The 19,431-nt window shown below is 34.1% G+C and overlaps 1 long non-coding RNA gene across 3 annotated transcripts in view; it reads right to left on the bottom strand.

Annotated features, from left to right (window-relative positions):
* The window catches only part of LOC121071421, a 40,123-nt gene extending 31,463 nt beyond the window's left edge, over window positions 1-8,660 (bottom strand). The window contains exons 1-2 of one of the 3 annotated variants that reach the window (XR_005820587.1): window positions 8,557-8,606; window positions 8,294-8,387 (exon numbers count right to left, since the gene is read on the bottom strand). This is a non-coding gene — a long non-coding RNA (uncharacterized LOC121071421). Of the gene's footprint in view, window positions 1-8,293; window positions 8,388-8,556 lie in introns of all 3 variants that reach the window. The other 2 variants (XR_005820588.1, XR_005820586.1) reach the window with 2 other exon arrangements.
* Between the last annotated feature and the right edge of the window lie 10,771 nt (window positions 8,661-19,431).

Genomic DNA, 19,431 nt, shown 5'->3' with positions numbered 1-19,431 from the left:
GAAGGACTTCATTTTTAACTGTCATGATCCATTACTACAACATGCTTTTTTTCAACACGTTTAAGATTATGAACATCTCTTCTACTGCAGCTGTTCTGAGCTTGATTTAAGCCACTAGATATTTCCTGGAATACATATTACTAGTTAACAACACCAAGAACCACTTCAAGTTCTTTCTATAAAGCACTAAGTAATAAAATGAAAAACACAATAGATTTGAACAAAAAGGGGTTTGAATTAGCTTCCAAGGAAAGTCATAACCTCAAAACAAAAGCCAACTAAAATGCCTTTAAGAAACATCTCTACATATAGTAAAACAGTAAATAATTTAAATATTTGTTAGCTTGAAGATTATATGTTCTCCAGAATGCTTGGAATTTAACAGCAAACACACAGGAGCTTTTATTAGGAGTTTTATCTCCAGGCATCCTTGGCCTTCTAGTCTCTTATCCTCTACATGCTTAGGTGCACAAGTTTTCAGAGAAATTTCATGCTACTGCCTAGACATAGCACATGCTTTCATCCCAGTGCCTTAATTTTCCCATAGTTTTCTCTACTAGTAAATAAAATAGCAACTTATCAAAAACTCTTGTATATCTGTAAACCTGGGCAATCATCTACTCCAGTCACAACAGTTACTAGTTCTTTTTGTTATATGGTCAGGTCCATTGGAGAAGCAAGGCCAAATCACAACAAGTCCAGTTTTTACTTCAAATTTGCAATCTGTCACAGAAACCAGCTTCAAGTATTTTGCAAAGAGTGCCTCAAAGGGTTGCAAATCTTGTAATCATTACAAGATTGCCCTACCAAATGATAAAATTACAAAATCTCAAAATCAACAACTATAACATCATAAGGATGAATATCAGCTCAGCTACAGAAATTTTTATGCCCCATCCAGTGTCAGAAGGAGCAGGTTTCCTAGTGACACTGTGTCCACAGATTTTTGACTCATTACCAGGAAGATTAGAAATAGAGGCCTCTACAAGTTTCTGAACTCATCTGGTATCTGCTCACACAAAGCCTTCAATGTTCTGAGATAAATTAGCCTCTGGAATGTTTTTGTTTTTGGAACTGTGTTGTGAAAGGCAATGTTTGCCACACATCTGGAAAGAGTGTGCATAGGTTAAGGATGGAAAATGGGAAAACGTTGAGAAAATAAAACATGAAAAGGAGCAGACTGGGTGGGAAAACCGGTGCAGAGTAAGTGAGGGGGTGAAAGGGAGCTATCTTACAAGGAGGATGTCTTGCAGAGAAACGTACAAAGATAGCTTTTTCTCCTGGGGCTTAGAGATGCTTCACTTGACACACATCACTCCCCAGCAGAGTGGGAGGACAGATAGTTTGAGATTTCATATGAAAGTGAAATCTTTAAGATATAAATACATAGACAGGTTCATAGAAATTCTTAGTTTTTTTTTTTATATAAAGACATCCGTTATTGCTACAGAAATCGTATACTACATTCTGGCTGTAGAACATAGTGGGTGAGAGAATGGAAAGAAGTCAAAGGAGTTTTAAGTGCCATCTTTATTCTAGCCTGCTTTTTTGCCTGGTGTGTTCATGACTGTCCACAACAGAAAACTGGATATCTGAACAAACAGTATGCAAGGTGTGCTGTAGTATATACCATTCCCAGAATCCCCACGCTGCCTGTTATAGCCCTATTTCCAGCCTATCATCCCTATTACCAGACCTCAAGCCTGTACCTGATATAGTGCTGATAGTTTTGGATGCGCCTCTACAGTTCTTGTGGTCCTTTGCAACAGTGATCAAATACTATTTACTACAGTGAAGCTGGAGCTCAGTTCTACTCAGCATGCTAAGATCATTGCTTAAAAAAGTATCTCAGCTTTCTGATATTGTCCTTACAGCTGATTTCAAATGATCAGACCCTATGCACATCCCTCTGTCATTTCAGCACATACAGAACATTAAAACAAAGCAGGAAGCCAGCATTTATATAAGCTTGCTTTATAATGAAATGGGAAAGAAAAAGCACAACAATAATATACAAATATAAAAACTAAGTAGTCTGGTAGGCCAATAGTTAACAGCCAGTAAGCTTAAGGAACTATGCTTACTATTTTCTAGGTTGTAGATGTTATTGCAAGAAAAATATCTTCTAAATAAAACACATTGAAAAGAAATAAAAGTGAAAAATTGTCTGAAAAATCTTTATATGAAAGACAAATTATCAATACATAAAAAGGACTCCACACCCAACAGTAAATCTCAAAGAGTTTCAGTTCTCTGAAATAATGAATTCCACAACTAAGAAAAAAATGTAAGGCATGTAGCAATACAACATATACAGTAAGAGGAATGAACATTAAAAGTGAATTGCTACCAAGCACACTAGCAAGGATTAGCAGTTGACTTACAAGTTACACGCTCTTGATAACAGACTTTAATGCCAGAGGTGAGCAATAGATTGTCTATATGCCATAAGGAATTTTAGTCAACTCCCATTGACAGAGAGCCAAATACTTTATGTCACCTAAAGTATGTCAGAAAACATCCACTTGGTCTGAAACCGAGACAACAGTCTACTGTTCTCCTAAATACTATTCTCTTTGGAGATAGGACAATGCTGATCTGAGTGTGCATAGACCATCACGAACTTGGAATCTACTATTTCAGCATTTCAGCCACACTAGCTAACTATAATAGTCAAAACATATAAGGAAGAGTATCACTGTCCCACATCTCTAGCACCATTTTAAAGGAAAAGACTGAATAAAAATGTAAAGTCTGGGAAGGTGGCAGCCTCGGACTACAGCCTCTTACTGTTTTTCTTGTTGACTATCTTAGGTGCCTAACCTATCTTCTCTCATGATTCCTCTTTAATTTATAGTTTTGGCTGTTGTGAAGGTCAGTCCTAGTGCCTATCTGTGCAAGAATCCTGGGTGTAAAAGGGCATAAAGCTAAGGCAACTGCCATGCAAAGAGAGGCACAGCAACATGGAGACATCCATTTTTATGAACCCTCACTTCCAGCATTTTAGTTTAATTTCTACCTTTGCAGAGGGCAGAAAAGTCTGTCAGTAAGCATGTCACACAGTGGCTGGTAATCCATCTAATCCTGTCATTAATCAATACATACTAACACTTGAAAAGCCTCTGTTAACGAACATGACTTTAGGAACAACAATATGTGACAGATATCTCCAGACTATTCCGTTATATGCACATTGTTAACTCATCAATCAACTCTTTGTTCTCTTACATACTTCCTGAAACTCAGACAAGAACATGCCAGAACAGTAAATTTTCTGGAAATTCCTTAACTCTTTTATGTCCTCTTTACATCACTGTTCACACTGCTTTTTCTTCTAGTTACTTATTTACCCAAAAGCTTCCCTAAATTTATTACACTTTGTGTAATAGCATTGATTAACCTGATATAAACATTTACAATATAATCTGTTCCTGAATCAAAAGAACACTTTAAAAAGGAACTCCAGCCAAAACCAGGACAGAACTATACACAGCTTAGTAAGGAAAAGAGTGATCCACAACATAAATGAAGAGGTGAAGGGTGAAAAGCAATTGAAGTTCACATTAGTCTAGTCTCCAGCCATGTGTGCCAACCCCAACTTATTAAAAATCAAGGAGCATTGAGCTGCTGCTGTTTATGTTATAGGTCCATAAAACCTCATGGAGACATGAAAGAGGCTGTCAATATGGTAGTTTAAAGCCCCCTTTTCCCTACCCATAGCCAACAGGAAAATAGCATCTAAGCTCAGCTAGGAAGGATGGTGGTATAAGCTATTCTGCTTTAACAAGTACATTCCATATGGGTTTCCCTTTGTGGCCCGGACTGGCTGCAGAGTCACTGGAATCTTTTCCAGCATGGTATACAAGCACATTTTACAGGAGAAAAGAAAATTGAGAAAGAAAGAAGAAAGATAGATAGAAGAAGATAGATAGAAGAAGATAGATAGATAGATAGAAGAAGAAGATAGATAGATAGATAGAAGAAGAAGATAGATAGATAGATAGAAGAAGAAGATAGATAGATAGATAGAAGAAGAAGATAGAAGAAGAAGATAGATAGATAGATAGAAGAAGAAGATAGATAGATAGATAGAAGAAGAAGATAGATAGATAGATAGAAGAAGAAGATAGATAGATAGATAGAAGAAGATAGATAGATAGATAGATAGAAGAAGATAGATAGATAGATAGATAGAAGAAGATAGATAGATAGATAGAAGAAGAAGATAGATAGATAGATAGAAGAAGAAGATAGATAGATAGATAGAAGAAGAAGATAGATAGATAGATAGAAGAAGAAGATAGATAGATAGATAGAAGAAGAAGATAGATAGATAGATAGAAGAAGAAGATAGATAGATAGATAGATAGAAGAAGAAGATAGATAGATAGATAGAAGAAGATAGATAGATAGATAGATAGAAGAAGATAGATAGATAGATAGATAGAAGAAGATAGATAGATAGATAGATAGAAGAAGATAGATAGATAGATAGATAGAAGAAGATAGATAGATAGATAGATAGAAGAAGATAGATAGATAGATAGATAGAAGAAGATAGATAGATAGATAGATAGAAGAAGAAAAAAGATAGAAGAAGAAAAAAGATAGAAGAAGAAAAAAGATAGAAGAAGAAAAAAGATAGAAGAAGAAAAAAGATAGAAGAAGAAAAAAGATAGATAGAAGAAAAAAGATAGATAGAAGAAAAAAGATAGATAGAAGAAAAAAGATAGATAGAAGAAAAAAGATAGATAGAAGAAAAAAGATAGATAGAAGAAAAAAGATAGATAGAAGAAAAAAGATAGATAGAAGAAAAAAGATAGATAGAAGAAAAAAGATAGATAGAAGAAAAAAGATAGATAGAAGAAAAAAGATAGATAGAAGAAAAAAGATAGATAGAAGAAAAAAGATAGATAGAAGAAAAAAGATAGATAGAAGAAAAAAGATAGATAGAAGAAAAAAGATAGATAGAAGAAAAAAGATAGATAGAAGAAAAAAGATAGATAGAAGAAAAAAGATAGATAGAAGAAAAAAGATAGATAGAAGAAAAAAGATAGATAGAAGAAAAAAGATAGATAGAAGAAAAAAGATAGATAGAAGAAAAAAGATAGATAGAAGAAAAAAGATAGATAGAAGAAAAAAGATAGATAGAAGAAAAAAGATAGATAGAAGAAAAAAGATAGATAGAAGAAAAAAGATAGATAGAAGAAAAAAGATAGATAGAAGAAAAAAGATAGATAGAAGAAAAAAGATAGATAGAAGAAAAAAGATAGATAGAAGAAAAAAGATAGATAGAAGAAAAAAGATAGATAGAAGAAAAAAGATAGATAGAAGAAAAAAGATAGATAGAAGAAAAAAGATAGATAGAAGAAAAAAGATAGATAGAAGAAGAAGATAGATAGAAGAAAAAAGATAGATAGAAGAAAAAAGATAGATAGAAGAAAAAAGATAGATAGAAGAAAAAAGATAGATAGAAGAAAAAAGATAGATAGAAGAAAAAAGATAGATAGAAGAAAAAAGATAGATAGAAGAAAAAAGATAGATAGAAGAAAAAAGATAGATAGAAGAAAAAAGATAGATAGAAGAAAAAAGATAGATAGAAGAAAAAAGATAGATAGAAGAAAAAAGATAGATAGAAGAAAAAAGATAGATAGAAGAAAAAAGATAGATAGAAGAAAAAAGATAGATAGAAGAAAAAAGATAGATAGAAGAAAAAAGATAGATAGAAGAAAAAAGATAGATAGAAGAAAAAAGATAGATAGAAGAAAAAAGATAGATAGAAGAAAAAAGATAGATAGAAGAAAAAAGATAGATAGAAGAAAAAAGATAGATAGAAGAAAAAAGATAGATAGAAGAAAAAAGATAGATAGAAGAAAAAAGATAGATAGAAGAAAAAAGATAGATAGAAGAAAAAAGATAGATAGAAGAAAAAAGATAGATAGAAGAAAAAAGATAGATAGAAGAAAAAAGATAGATAGAAGAAAAAAGATAGATAGAAGAAAAAAGATAGATAGAAGAAAAAAGATAGATAGAAGAAAAAAGATAGATAGAAGAAAAAAGATAGATAGAAGAAAAAAGATAGATAGAAGAAAAAAGATAGATAGAAGAAAAAAGATAGATAGAAGAAAAAAGATAGATAGAAGAAAAAAGATAGATAGAAGAAAAAAGATAGATAGAAGAAAAAAGATAGATAGAAGAAAAAAGATAGATAGAAGAAAAAAGATAGATAGAAGAAAAAAGATAGATAGAAGAAAAAAGATAGATAGAAGAAAAAAGATAGATAGAAGAAAAAAGATAGATAGAAGAAAAAAGATAGATAGAAGAAAAAAGATAGATAGAAGAAAAAAGATAGATAGAAGAAAAAAGATAGATAGAAGAAAAAAGATAGATAGAAGAAAAAAGATAGATAGAAGAAAAAAGATAGATAGAAGAAAAAAGATAGATAGAAGAAAAAAGATAGATAGAAGAAAAAAGATAGATAGAAGAAAAAAGATAGATAGAAGAAAAAAGATAGATAGAAGAAAAAAGATAGATAGAAGAAAAAAGATAGATAGAAGAAAAAAGATAGATAGAAGAAAAAAGATAGATAGAAGAAAAAAGATAGATAGAAGAAAAAAGATAGATAGAAGAAAAAAGATAGATAGAAGAAAAAAGATAGATAGAAGAAAAAAGATAGATAGAAGAAAAAAGATAGATAGAAGAAAAAAGATAGATAGAAGAAAAAAGATAGATAGAAGAAAAAAGATAGATAGAAGAAAAAAGATAGATAGAAGAAAAAAGATAGATAGAAGAAAAAAGATAGATAGAAGAAAAAAGATAGATAGAAGAAAAAAGATAGATAGAAGAAAAAAGATAGATAGAAGAAAAAAGATAGATAGAAGAAAAAAGATAGATAGAAGAAAAAAGATAGATAGAAGAAAAAAGATAGATAGAAGAAAAAAGATAGATAGAAGAAAAAAGATAGATAGAAGAAAAAAGATAGATAGAAGAAAAAAGATAGATAGAAGAAAAAGATAGATAGAAGAAAAAAGATAGATAGAAGAAAAAAGATAGATAGAAGAAAAAAGATAGATAGAAGAAAAAAGATAGATAGAAGAAAAAAGATAGAAGAAAAAAGATAGAAGAAAAAAGATAGAAGAAAAAAGATAGAAGAAAAAAGATAGAAGAAAAAAGATAGAAGAAAAAAGATAGAAGAAAAAAGATAGAAGAAAAAAGATAGAAGAAAAAAGAAAGAAGAAAGAAAGAAGAAAAAGAAGAAGAAAAAGAAAGAAGAAAAAAGAAGAGAAAAAAGAAAAAAAAAAAGAAAGAAGAAAAAGAAAGAAGGAAAAAGAAAGAAGGAAAGAAAGAAGGAAAAAGAAAGAAAAAAAGAAAGAAAAAAAAAGAAAGAAAAAAAAAAAGCCATAAGGATTTTATATTTGTTTATGCTTCAGAGAAGAGCATTGGACACATGCAAATCTACAATTTCATAGAGGCTCCTTCATACATATAATTTTTACAGTGCTTAGCAAGGGAAATGCAATTGAGATTAAGCTCAGAGATCAGTTCTATTTGGGTCAACCTCCCCACACCTACCACTCCTATTTATCTTAGGGTCCTAGTCAAAACCTGGACTGAGGATGAAGACCACACATGAAAGACTGTGCCTTTTAAACAGGATTGAGCATCAGCTGGCAACCCAGAGAAAAACACCATTTCCTCAGGTCTAGTTCTTAGTTGAACAAATGCTTCAATGTGAAACAAAGTTACTTCTTCCACACGTACAATAGGTTCTGGATAACACTAATTAAAAAAGCACAGTAGTGCTTTTAAATCATACTCTTCACACAGATGTTTCAAAATCCACATTCCTTACTTTCCTTTTGACTGTAAAATGACCACCAGATAGTGACCTTTTAATCTGGGTCTAATACATTATCATCAAACATTGTCCTTAGCTATATCAATCTAAGATAACATTTTTACTTCAAACACATGTCAAGTAGATAAGTTAAACCTCCTTCTGCTACCAGAAAAAAAACGGAAAGGACTTAAAACCATTCATGAGTTCTATGTATGCAATATACATAATAACATACCAATGACTGCTTCAAATTCAGTCTCATTATTAGAAGTTTAGGTACAACAGAACTTACACAGGATAGACTAACCTAGTTTGAGGTATGCATATTCACTCTACAACTTCTTTATGGCTATGAAGGCACAAATCATATCAAAGACAGTCTATCCTGGTCCTCCAGGAAAAATTTTCTTTCCATGGATAGGATACACATCAATACCATAGATATATACATACCTCTTCACCATCTGTTTCTAGGCCCCATTACAGGAAGAAGTTAAGAATAGTTTGATCACACTGTTCTGTAGTTACCTCCAAAAGGCACAGAACACTTTGCAGGACAAGCAAAACAAAACAAAAAAGTAGACATTAAAATTTATACTAAGGCTTAGACCAGGCCCTTAACATGTAGGTAGAGATGTATTCCCATGTACAAACAGAAAGCCCAGCTTGAGGTAAAACCAGCTGAAGAAAGAGGACTGAAGAATAAGGCTACATACCAACATGATACAGTCCATCCAGGATGCAGGATTGACAGAGCTGGAAATAGATCAGTTTGAGAAAGTACTATGTTCCCAAACTGGTGCTTAAATGGAGCTCTTGGGCCATTTGCAGGAGGTGGACCTCTCAGGTGAGACAGGTCAGGGTCATTAAAGCTTATTAGTGCTCTCAGGGCCCTAGCATTGTCAGATATTATTGCAGCCCTCTTATTGCAGTAAGCAGGCAAGGCTTCGAAAAAAAAAGTTCAGTTCTGCCTGTTTCTTCTTATGTTTTTGTACTGTCCATCTTCTCTGTGCTGAGGACACAAAGTCTACAACTCTTCTTAGAGAAATTAAAAGAAAAACACAGACCTATTCTTTTAAGAAAGAAAGAAAGGCTCAAGTGCAAATAGTCCAGAAGGTCATCTCCCTAATGCCTAATTTATTTGAACAGCTGTGTATCAAAGCTAGCAGAATTAAGTGTCTCCTTTTGTTAGCTGTGAGCCATTTTAAAGGAAAGTCTGAAAATGTCATAACATTTCATGCTTAATCTATGTAAACGCAGACTCAATGGGATGTATGGGGAAAATATCTCTTTTGTAATGTTTTTAATCTCTCTCAATTTACAATGAACAATTGCACTCACAGTGGCTTTTTCTACACTTGGATTTTTGGAAAATTAATTCCCAGTGGGTACAGTTTAACTGGTGATAACATCAGTAGAAATGGCATTGTTGCCAACGTTTCAGGAGCTTACAGTCTCATTTCATGTCTGTGTGCATATGAGTGTTCTCAGGTTACAGTTTAACTGTAGTTATGGCCTATAGAGCTGCGCTTTCTTAGATAGATCCTGTCATAGATGAGGCCAGTGATGATTTTTCCCAACACCATCATTGTCACAGGTGTGACTTCATGGGTCTGCCTGGAAGAAGTACAGCATAAAACATGGACAGCTACCCATGATTACGTTGCAGAGGTCACAAATATTATCATAGGTGCTAAGATCTAAACAAACTTGCCAGCTGTGTTTTGATTTTGATGTGGTCTCCACTCCCAATGCTCCATTTACATCCCAAATCAGATGAGAAAGAACTAACCATGTTCACAATCAAAGAAACAAATACAATGATCATTTATTTTACAGGAGTGAGGGATTTTAATGTAGTGTAGTAATCCCCAGTGAGCTGGTAGACAAACATGCTTAAAAGGAAGGAGCTAGAAGTGCAGGAGCTAGAAGTCATGTTTTGTGAAGAATTTCCAGCTTACAACAAACAGCTCAAATACCAAACCAGGCAGGAAGGAAACTTTTTGCAGAGGTGCCTTGAGGGAGGGAAAATTACTGTAGCTGATTAAATTTTTAAAGCGTTGCAATTTTATGAAGTGAGATAATGAGAAATAGAAAGTAAAATGAAAGTGTTAACATTAAAAGCAGAAAATCTTTGTCCTGAAAATGGTAACATGAGATGTTTTATCACTGTTGTGATTTTTATTCTATTTTTTTTCACAAAATGAGTCTTTGCAAATTATACACATTATAAGAAACTTAGTTTTTACGTTTCAACAGAATATGGTTTCCTCAATATTTCTTTGTCCAGTACCATCTCTTAACACTTTCAAGTTTCACTCTGAATACAGACAAACATCATATTTAAGCCTGCTTTTTGTCAGAGCATTTAGAAAAGTTACAAGATGAAAGAGACAACAAGAAAAAAGCTCTTTCTTCATGAAGTATTTCAAATTAGATTTTAGAACCTAATATCTCTGATGGTTTGTGAAATGTGGGGATGTGTTTACAATGAACATGGGCAGGAAATTGCTTGCTTCAGCATGCCTTTACAAATGAAGCAAATCAGATACAAAATTGGTTGCTAGTGACTTTGCAAATTTGAAATAACCCATTCTTCTTTGAAGCTAAGACAAATGAAATTTAACTGCCTTATAAAATATTTTTTTCTATTTAAAACTGTCATTTGTATGATCTGACTTTTTTCATCACTTGACAGTTACACTAAAACAAAAAGAAATTTAAACTTGAAACAAATATGCCGCCACAGTTGTAATTTGAACTTCAACCAGTAATAAAATCAAATGTCAGCAATGAAATTTGTTCAACCTAAAACAATATCAAGATGAAAAGAGGCATTTTCTTCTGTTCATTCTGTTCATTTGAACTTATAAACATGATTATTCCAAATTATTGATTTATCCAAATTGAACATGGTATCTTAATTGAAACCATCCATGAACCACCAAACTCTTTGGTAAAATTATGTGAGGCAAAAAAGTGGCTTAAAACATTTTATTCTTGTTTTACTGAAATGAGAGTGAAGCTGTGTAAAAGCTTTCTGAACAAAACCAATACAGTTTAGCTTAGTAAGTGAAAACAAAACAGTCACGACTTGATGCATTTTGCTGTAAATACTTTTATCTACTATTGCAGATAAAGTTTACATCTCCAGTAGTACCAATACTTATACCCAGGATCTAACTGAAAGCCCACTGAAGTCACTAAAATCATTTTCATTGACCTCAAAGGCCAATATAGGCTTATGACCTATGTGTTGATGTGCAACTATGTTTGTTTTCACATGCAAAATACTGTCTGTACATTATCAGCTAAAACAATATACAACAGAATGTATATAAGCATCTTTATTTTTAAATGCAAAGTATAACACCAACATACAGACTCATATATTTCATTGGCTATTAATATTCTGTCCATTTGTATATAGAAGAGACATTCTAAAATTAATAAAAAAAAAATATAGAGCCTTGCATAATTTTGCAGAGTTTTCTATCTATGGCATTCTAATTTACCATCCTGGAACCATAAATGGGTAATTTGGTGCTTTGCTGTTAAAATTTACCTTAACCTGACATAGTAATAACATAGCAAATAAAAAAGTTCAGTGTAATAAAAATCATCCCATCGTATTTCTTGCTGTTGTATTATATTTAATGTGAGCTTGGAAGTGACAAGACTAAATAAAAGACCAGAAGATCCTAAGTGTTTCTGCAGGTTATTACACAAAATTTCAGATTGCATGACCTAGTCCAGTAATGTCAAGCAGATAGCAGATCATCAATTTTACTGAACAGTCACGTTTCCCTTAATAGAAGGAAAATGAATGCAAGTTGAATGTCACGTTACTGAACTGTAGTCCAACAATGCATACAATTTGACTATGCAAAATCAAAAACTTCAGGAAGAGGACATTCAGACTTTGACTCTGGGCTATAGGTCAGGATTTCATACACACCTGGGAGTCCAAAGAGAATCCATGAAGCAAAGCAGCTTTCTTACACAAAGCCCTAGGTAAGCAAAACAGCTTTAAAAGAGTATTTCTCAACCCTTGTTTTCTTCTTAAATGCAAAGTGGACTGGTAATGATCACATGAGCTCCCATGTCACCCAGTCCTAAGTGAGATTTAGGCTAACAGTTTTTTAGCTTGGAGGATGAAGGGCTGCTGAACTGAGGCCTCTGCAACAGCAAAACATGGGGTTGTGACATATAATACAGTAGCAGCAACTTAATGAAGCATTTCTTTCTGTACATTAGTTAAAAATTAATTTTAAACCCAGGAGCCTGATTTCAGTAAAATCAATGTTTAAACACCCACTGAATTGTACAAAAGGGAGATAAACTTCTAAATTATTGACCACTGCTGCTTATGTCATATGTTTGCGGTTCAGGGGTCTGGTTTCTTAAGGAATTGTAGAAAGATTTAAAGTCTTTCCTTATCTCAAACACTGAGCAAACTCAAACACACTCAGACATAATCTATACTGCAGAAGGACCAGTCTGATGAACCACAGTTATGCATCACTCCCATGATGCTCTGGATTTTTCTAACAAAGTGATTTACACTAAATCACACATGCTTCACCTTTGCTCTTCCAGCTGTTCAGAGCAAGCAGATCCAGTTCTGACTTTGCCAGATCATCATTTCCTCTTCATACCAGTTACAGAAGGATATCTATTCCTAAACAAACAGTGGCAGCTCTGACCTCTTCTTAGTCATCTTTCAGTCTGCCAGTCCTTCAGGATCTCTTTTGTTTTAGTATTGTCATCATAGACATGACTGCTCAAGGCTAGGAAAGATGCAAGTTTTGTAGGAAGAGGAAACATTTGGCGTTAAAAGGAGTGATATAACTGAAAGAAATAATCTGGTTTTCTGGCACAGAAAATAAAATACTTCTGTTTCAGGCCCAAAGAAAGGTTTGCTTGTAAAAAAAGGTTTGTCTGTAAAAGCTTGTCTGTTTTTTAGTTTTTTACTTTGTTTAGTTTCAGTTAGTTTAACCAAAAAAAAAAAAAAAAAAACATATGCAACATCAGAATTCTCTGAATTAAAATGGTAATCATAGTATAAATGTGATAAATGCTAAGACTTTCCAGATGTAATGATGTGAAAGCTAATTTGTATACTTAGTACACCATATTTAGGGGTGATAAAGTCAGTTTTGTTACTCAGATTTTGAAGGTTTGTTCTTTTTAGTTTGTCTTCTTATTCAATTTGGTTTTGACACATTTTGTTAGGATTAGGTGTGCCCTATTTGTGTAAATCAGGGTAGTTCTTTACCAACCCCCAAAAACAGTAGATTTATGTTTATGAAGAATTTGGAGGAGATTGTATAATTAGCTGCAAAGCAAGAGAAGAAGAAATCATGTCATTGCAGAGCAGAGAATAATAAAAAGTCACTTTCTTTGTTCTGTTAAAATATAGATCTTATAGATTGCTTTTTTAGAGGACTAGATGGTGAAAATTAGGCAAATAGAGTGAGGCAAGCAGGGCAGCAAAATAATTCCGAGGCAAAACATCTCAAAAACAATAAGAAGGGATTCTTTAATGTCTTCATTGGAGATGGTCCAAAAATAATAATAAAATTTTGTTTTAAACATAGTCCAATGTAAAATAAGTTTTACTTTCATATTGTTTGAGTCTGCCTGCTTTACTATTTTACTATCTGTATCTTTAATGTAATTATATGTTTAAGTAACCTTCCCAGAAATATGCTCTTATCAGTAATGACTGTGAGTATATATGAATAGGTGCAGGAAGAAAAGAAGATTTTCTGTCCTGTAGATAGTTCACTTTTTCATTAAATCATGACAGTCTGGCAAACATTTTTCTGACCATCAAAATATATAGTTTTGCTACATTTTGGATGTTCTGTTCAGATATTTTGATCTCCAGGAAAAAAAAAAAAAAAAGTGTAGCTTAGCTTGGTAGAACAAAATAGCCATATAGAACAAAATATCATGTGTCTTGCCTTCCATGCTGACCAGGAAGATGCCAGCAGAGTAGAGTCAACTACAGAAGAGTATATAAACATGGCAAATTTTATTAAAGACGTGCTTTCCTAGTATGCTCTATGAGCTTCCTCTGATCAGAAGTTCAAGGTGTTTCTGAGTGACAGGTTGTACCTTATGGTTATTAGCCTTTGATAGCTTACTCTTTTCTGAGTCTGCTTAATATGTTTTGAAATTTAAGTAAATTCTTGGCATTGACAACACTGTAGCAACAAGTTGTGCTGATTAATACTTTGTTGTGTTGAAAAAAAATCCATTTTGTTTGGTTTGAATCTATTGTATCAAAATTTAATTTGATTACCATTGCTTCATATATTCAGGGAAGCAGTGAATAGTCATTGCATATAATCATGCTTTCTCCAGGAAAATAATGCTTCTTTAGATCTTTCTATTTTTCCTCACATTTGCATCTTTTCTGTCTTGTCTTAATCTACATATATGTTCTTAATATAGAAGTAATTTGTTTCTTTAAGCAGCCTTCTCTCCTTTTGCTGGGCCTTGTCTTGTTTTATTGCCTCTTATTTTAGGATAAGAAGATCAGAAACGCATGCAATGTTGGAGCATTCCAACAATATATGTGGTAACAATGACTTTTTCGTACTCAGTCCGTTTTCAAATACTTCTTAAGCCTGGATTGCCTTTTTTTTTCTTTCTTTTTTTAAAAAAAAAAAAAAAAAGTTGTTTTTCAATATCATAAATTGCTAGGAAGAAGTATTTCAACATTTTCAAATGGCATCTTTTGCTTTCTGGAGAGGAGTAAAGAAGGGTTAAAGTTTGACATTCCAATTTAAACCTATAAGATCTTAAGCTAAAAAAAGTGATTTTGTCAAATTGGAATATCACTCTACACAAGGTGACTTAAGTGAATAACAACAACAACAACAACAACAACAAAGATGTGGGTAATATTTTTAATTTCTTTAAAATGGCCCCCCAAAAAAAACCCACCATGTAAAATCCACCTCCTTCAAACAGGCATTTTCAGATTTTTTCCTACCATCTTCATAATTGTGTATATTTTCAGCATTTGTGCTGTCTTTGCTGTCCTAACCCAACACAGGAAAGCCTTCAGTTCTCAAAAGAAGCTACTGTAAACAGCAACAACAAAAAAAGCCCACTCCTGTCATGTTCTGAATGCCTCCTGCGCTTTTCAATCTCCTGTTTTGGAGATTGGAGCTGGGCAAATTATTAGCTCATGCAGGCATTCCTGTACCTTTGCTGGGAAAGAACTATCTACTTCGCTATCTTGCTCTCTCAAGAGCTTGTTTGGCTCCTGGTCCGCCCTTCCCCGCTGTGGAATTTGCTCCACAGGCCTGCTCACCAGGGAGCAGTGCTGAGATTGCCAAGGCTGTGCATATCACCCACCCTGCCTGGCCGTTCGCCTTTGGCGTCTGTTCATCACTCCGTAGCTGAAATTAAGAAGGAAGGATTGGCCTTCTTGACTAATAGCAAACATGATTCCTATTTTGCAAATAACTGATGCTTTTAATGGAAATTTCTCTTTCAAAGTCTTGTTCTGAACACTATGACTTTGTAAAAGCTAGTTTCATGAAAGATGTTTGAATATAACTATAAATGGCCTTTCCAATTTTATTTGAACCATACAAGTAGATGAAAGGAATGAAAAAATATCTTCGATTAAAAAGAAAGGGAAATTGGTTAGGTGACACTTAGGAGTTTTATCAGGCCTTCACTGATCTGTAGAAAGTTCAATATTTGTTTTGCAAAGCAAATTCCACAGCACATTCATCACCACTGTACAGCTCTGTGAGATAGGACTTGGCTGTGGGAGCACAGCACAGAAGTCAGGGCTCCTGCACTCCATTGCAAATACAGACGCCAATTCTCCCTCGTACTCCAGAAACCTTTGAGTCCTTTACCCACCAAATTTAAATAGGCTACTATTATTTTTATGTGTATCAAAACAAGCTTGTGAAAATCATGTTTTACCTGGCTATTATGAGGGTGTGCAATGGGAATAGAGATGTGCTATCTTTTTCTCTCAACCTCAGGATGTTTAGTCACACTGGTATGTAGGGCCGACAAACATGGTAAGTGCTCACTGTACTCAATCCTGTTCATCTGCCTATGATTATTACCTTTGCAACAGGGAAAATGGAGCACGTTATAATGCAAGCTGAAAAGGGAAGTGCATTTTTGTTTTTTACATATTAGAATAGGCTGAAACCACCTGCTGCTCAGGTGCTGACTTCCAAACAGATGGCTGCTCCCCTGTGCCTGCCACCAAATTATAGCCAGAATCCAACAAATGGGCCAGATATATCTGCTTTACCATCACGTCCTTGAAGGAGGTCTCTTTGCACCTGTAACTGCAGTTGCTGGTGACAAGCAAGGTACAAGAAGCAGGTAGGCTTGTGAATACATGTGCACATACAGGCCTGGCTGATAAAGGCAAGACATACACGTCCGAGTCCTGGGGAAACTGAAGGAATTATTTCCTTTGGGCAGTCAGGGTTACCCTGTTGTTTTGCCATCATGATCACCTTTTTTGAGAGGAGGATTTCTAAATCAGACTAAATTAAGGCCTTAATGGCACAAGCTGGAGCTTAGTTTGTATTTACACTGAAGCCTCAGCACAATGTTCCAGCAGCTTAGAAGACTGTAAAGTTCAAATAAATTATGTTTACAGCTATGGTAAGGACTCTTTACAGTGTGCAAGTGGCAGAAATGTGAAGCAGGCCTGTCTGCAAAGTACTTTGAATGGAACCTTGTTTTATAAGTTGGAAACCATTCTAATCTTTCAACTCGCTGTCTAGTGAAGGTTTCTTCAGTCTTTCCTCTATTTGTTGTGAGGAAAGGTATGGCTGCACTCACTTTACACTATTGGCTGACAGGAGTATATGCTGCTGCCATCCAGGCCACTATCCCTACTGCCCATGTGAGTATGCCAAGGAGGCTTACTCCTGCTGGATGCTTCATCGCTCCAAAGGCTGTCAAACCTGTTGTCACTCACATATTTTCAATTGTGTCAGTTCCAGCAGGAGGAAAAGCCAAAAGGTACAAGAAATTGGAATAAATTAGGGAAAAACAAAAACAAAAACAAACAAAAAACATATAAGGGATATGTAAGGAATTTCTTATGGTACCATGCAATTAATTACATAACAATGATCTGTAAAGAGTGTTAAAATTCGCTAGTAGATGGATTTGAAATGTTGTTGTGATAGTAATGAACAGTTCTGCTTCAAGCATATCTTTAACTTCCTTGGGCCATATCTAAAATTCCTTATTCAGTCATTAGTGAAGGTCTTGAAACTGACACTTTTTTTTTCTTTACTCCAGATAAAGAATTGTAAATTTGGCCTTTTGTGTCTGTATGATTCATTCCTGCAGTGTCAAACTGAAGTCTTTAATGTTTGGGTTTGATAACCTATTGTATACAAGCAATTTATCAAAAGTGTTATTAAGTTAAAGGCTAGCTGATTAGAAAAGATTTTTCTCCATGATTTACCAAAAGTGACACAGTAACCAAACACACATACCGTGCTGTCTGTGATTCATCTATATGATGCTTTTATCTCAAGAAACGGAACAAAAAAGTGATAAGTAGGTCAGATACAGTGAGTTTTACTTTCCCATCGAAAGTTAAACCAGTGTTGCATATGGAACACAGGGCTGCTCATGCAAATCTCCAGCATGACAGACTTGAATCTCTTCTCACTGAAATCACTACAAATTAGAAGGTAGCCTAGTGAAGCCAGTACACCGGTATCAAAGAACACAGAAGAAAGCCACTCCCAGAGTCCTAGTTATGTAAAAAGGAAGGCGATGGTATTTAGAAACCACACCCTTAAAGGAAATCTGATATGCATAATTTCATTTTCTTAAGAGAAAAGAACCTTGATAACTCTGTCAAGGAAGTTTGTAAATCTCAGTGTTGGAAACAGGAAGCAAGGGTGACTGAAACACCACGGTACAATGCTTCATGCTTTCTGTTTAACTGGACATATTTTACATTGCTTACACAATGATATGCAGCACCTGGAAGATTACATGGCTGCAAATTGTTAGAAAGGCTATGCAATAAACTATAGAGGGAGCCAAGGAGCCTTAATTTACTGAGTCACTAAGGTCCTAAGACTGTACTTATAGCTTTGATATTCATGCTAAAAATCAGTCATGAATTCTCATTAATAACCAATGGAACCAAATGCACCAAAGCATTAGATTTCCTTTGTCAACGACATAGCTATTTTTGCAGTAATTCTGCTCCCCCAACCTTTAAAAGGTCCTGATATATTTTCTTTACAGAGCCTTGAAAGGAGAAAGGAGCAAAGTTGAGTTAGATGAGTGAACAAACATTTCCTCAAAGTTATATTAAGATTTTACGTTTTGAGATAAAATCCCTCCAAAAGATACGACAGGCATGATCTTGCCGTTGTTGTTATCATAGTCTATAATCCACTGGAATAGAATTACACTATAAAATGCCTGGAACCTTATCCTGCTGTCCTGCCAGTTTTGTACTACAATTTCTTGAAGGTGTAATCTTTATTTCTGACTATATTTAGTTAAGAATTTGGCTATTAGTGGTAAAACCTAGTAGTATTTGTCCACTAATTCATTAGTGAGTTAACCCAAGTGAGAGAGGCTTAAGGTAAAAGTAGAGAAAACTAATTTTAGATAACTGCCCAGTGAAACAACTGTCCTGAGTATAAATTAATCTGAATTGCAAGTGGGTCAGAATTTCTTGTCTTATAGGAGAGAAAATCTGTAGCACGAGATCACACAATCTTCTCCCTGGGGAACAGGGATTTTCTTTGGAAATCCATCTCACTGTAAGGATGGAACAACAATGAAGTAGCATAATAACTTTCACAAGTCATCCTTTTAAATAACTGCAAAATCTTTTTCTACTGCATTTTTCTAAGCTACAATTCACCACATTTTTTGCAGTCAAGATTATGAAATTACAGTGTTAGAGTGACTAAATACCTGAGCTTATGTTGAATGTATATTAGCACAGTTCTTCAGGGTGATTCCTAGAAGACCCTTTCTGATAGATAAGAGTAACCAGAGCTATTTAAGAGACAGGAAAACTAAAGAAAGGAGGGGAAATTAGTTATATAAATGTGTTGTATAGAAGTATCTCTCTCTCTCCTGAGGTCTCTGATCAGCTGATATTTGCCAATTATCTCTCTTTATCTATGTCTTTGTGCCAAAAGGAGCAACATTAGTGTCTTACAGCAATATCCTCAAAGATACTTAAGCACTTTTCTTGTCTTCCACCCTTTAGGTTATAGCCAGGGATATGCAGATAAGTAGAGAGACTGATTCCTAAGCTTTGTTTAAAGGAATTATTCAGATCCTATCTGCTTACTCACAGGCACAAAACAGAAGGTTTCAGACATTGCAGAGATGACTCTCTGGATATTGCTTATTGCTTAGGAGTTCAGCAGCAGCAAGAAGAGCATTATCTCTACAGGATGAGAAGTTCAGAGCAAAGTTCAAGATACAGCTTTTTCTACAGTGAAATTCTTAGCCGCTTTCATTCTTTCAGTACTTACTCACTGTTATGAGAACTTAATATGGTAGCAGGGCCATTGGTTGTGAAGAGAACA

This window comes from Cygnus olor, chromosome 5 (genome assembly GCF_009769625.2).
Source record: "Cygnus olor isolate bCygOlo1 chromosome 5, bCygOlo1.pri.v2, whole genome shotgun sequence".
Taxonomy (NCBI): domain Eukaryota; kingdom Metazoa; phylum Chordata; class Aves; order Anseriformes; family Anatidae; genus Cygnus; species Cygnus olor.
Note: the sequence above shows the minus strand (reverse complement) of the source record. Positions and strands in the feature narration are given on the sequence as shown.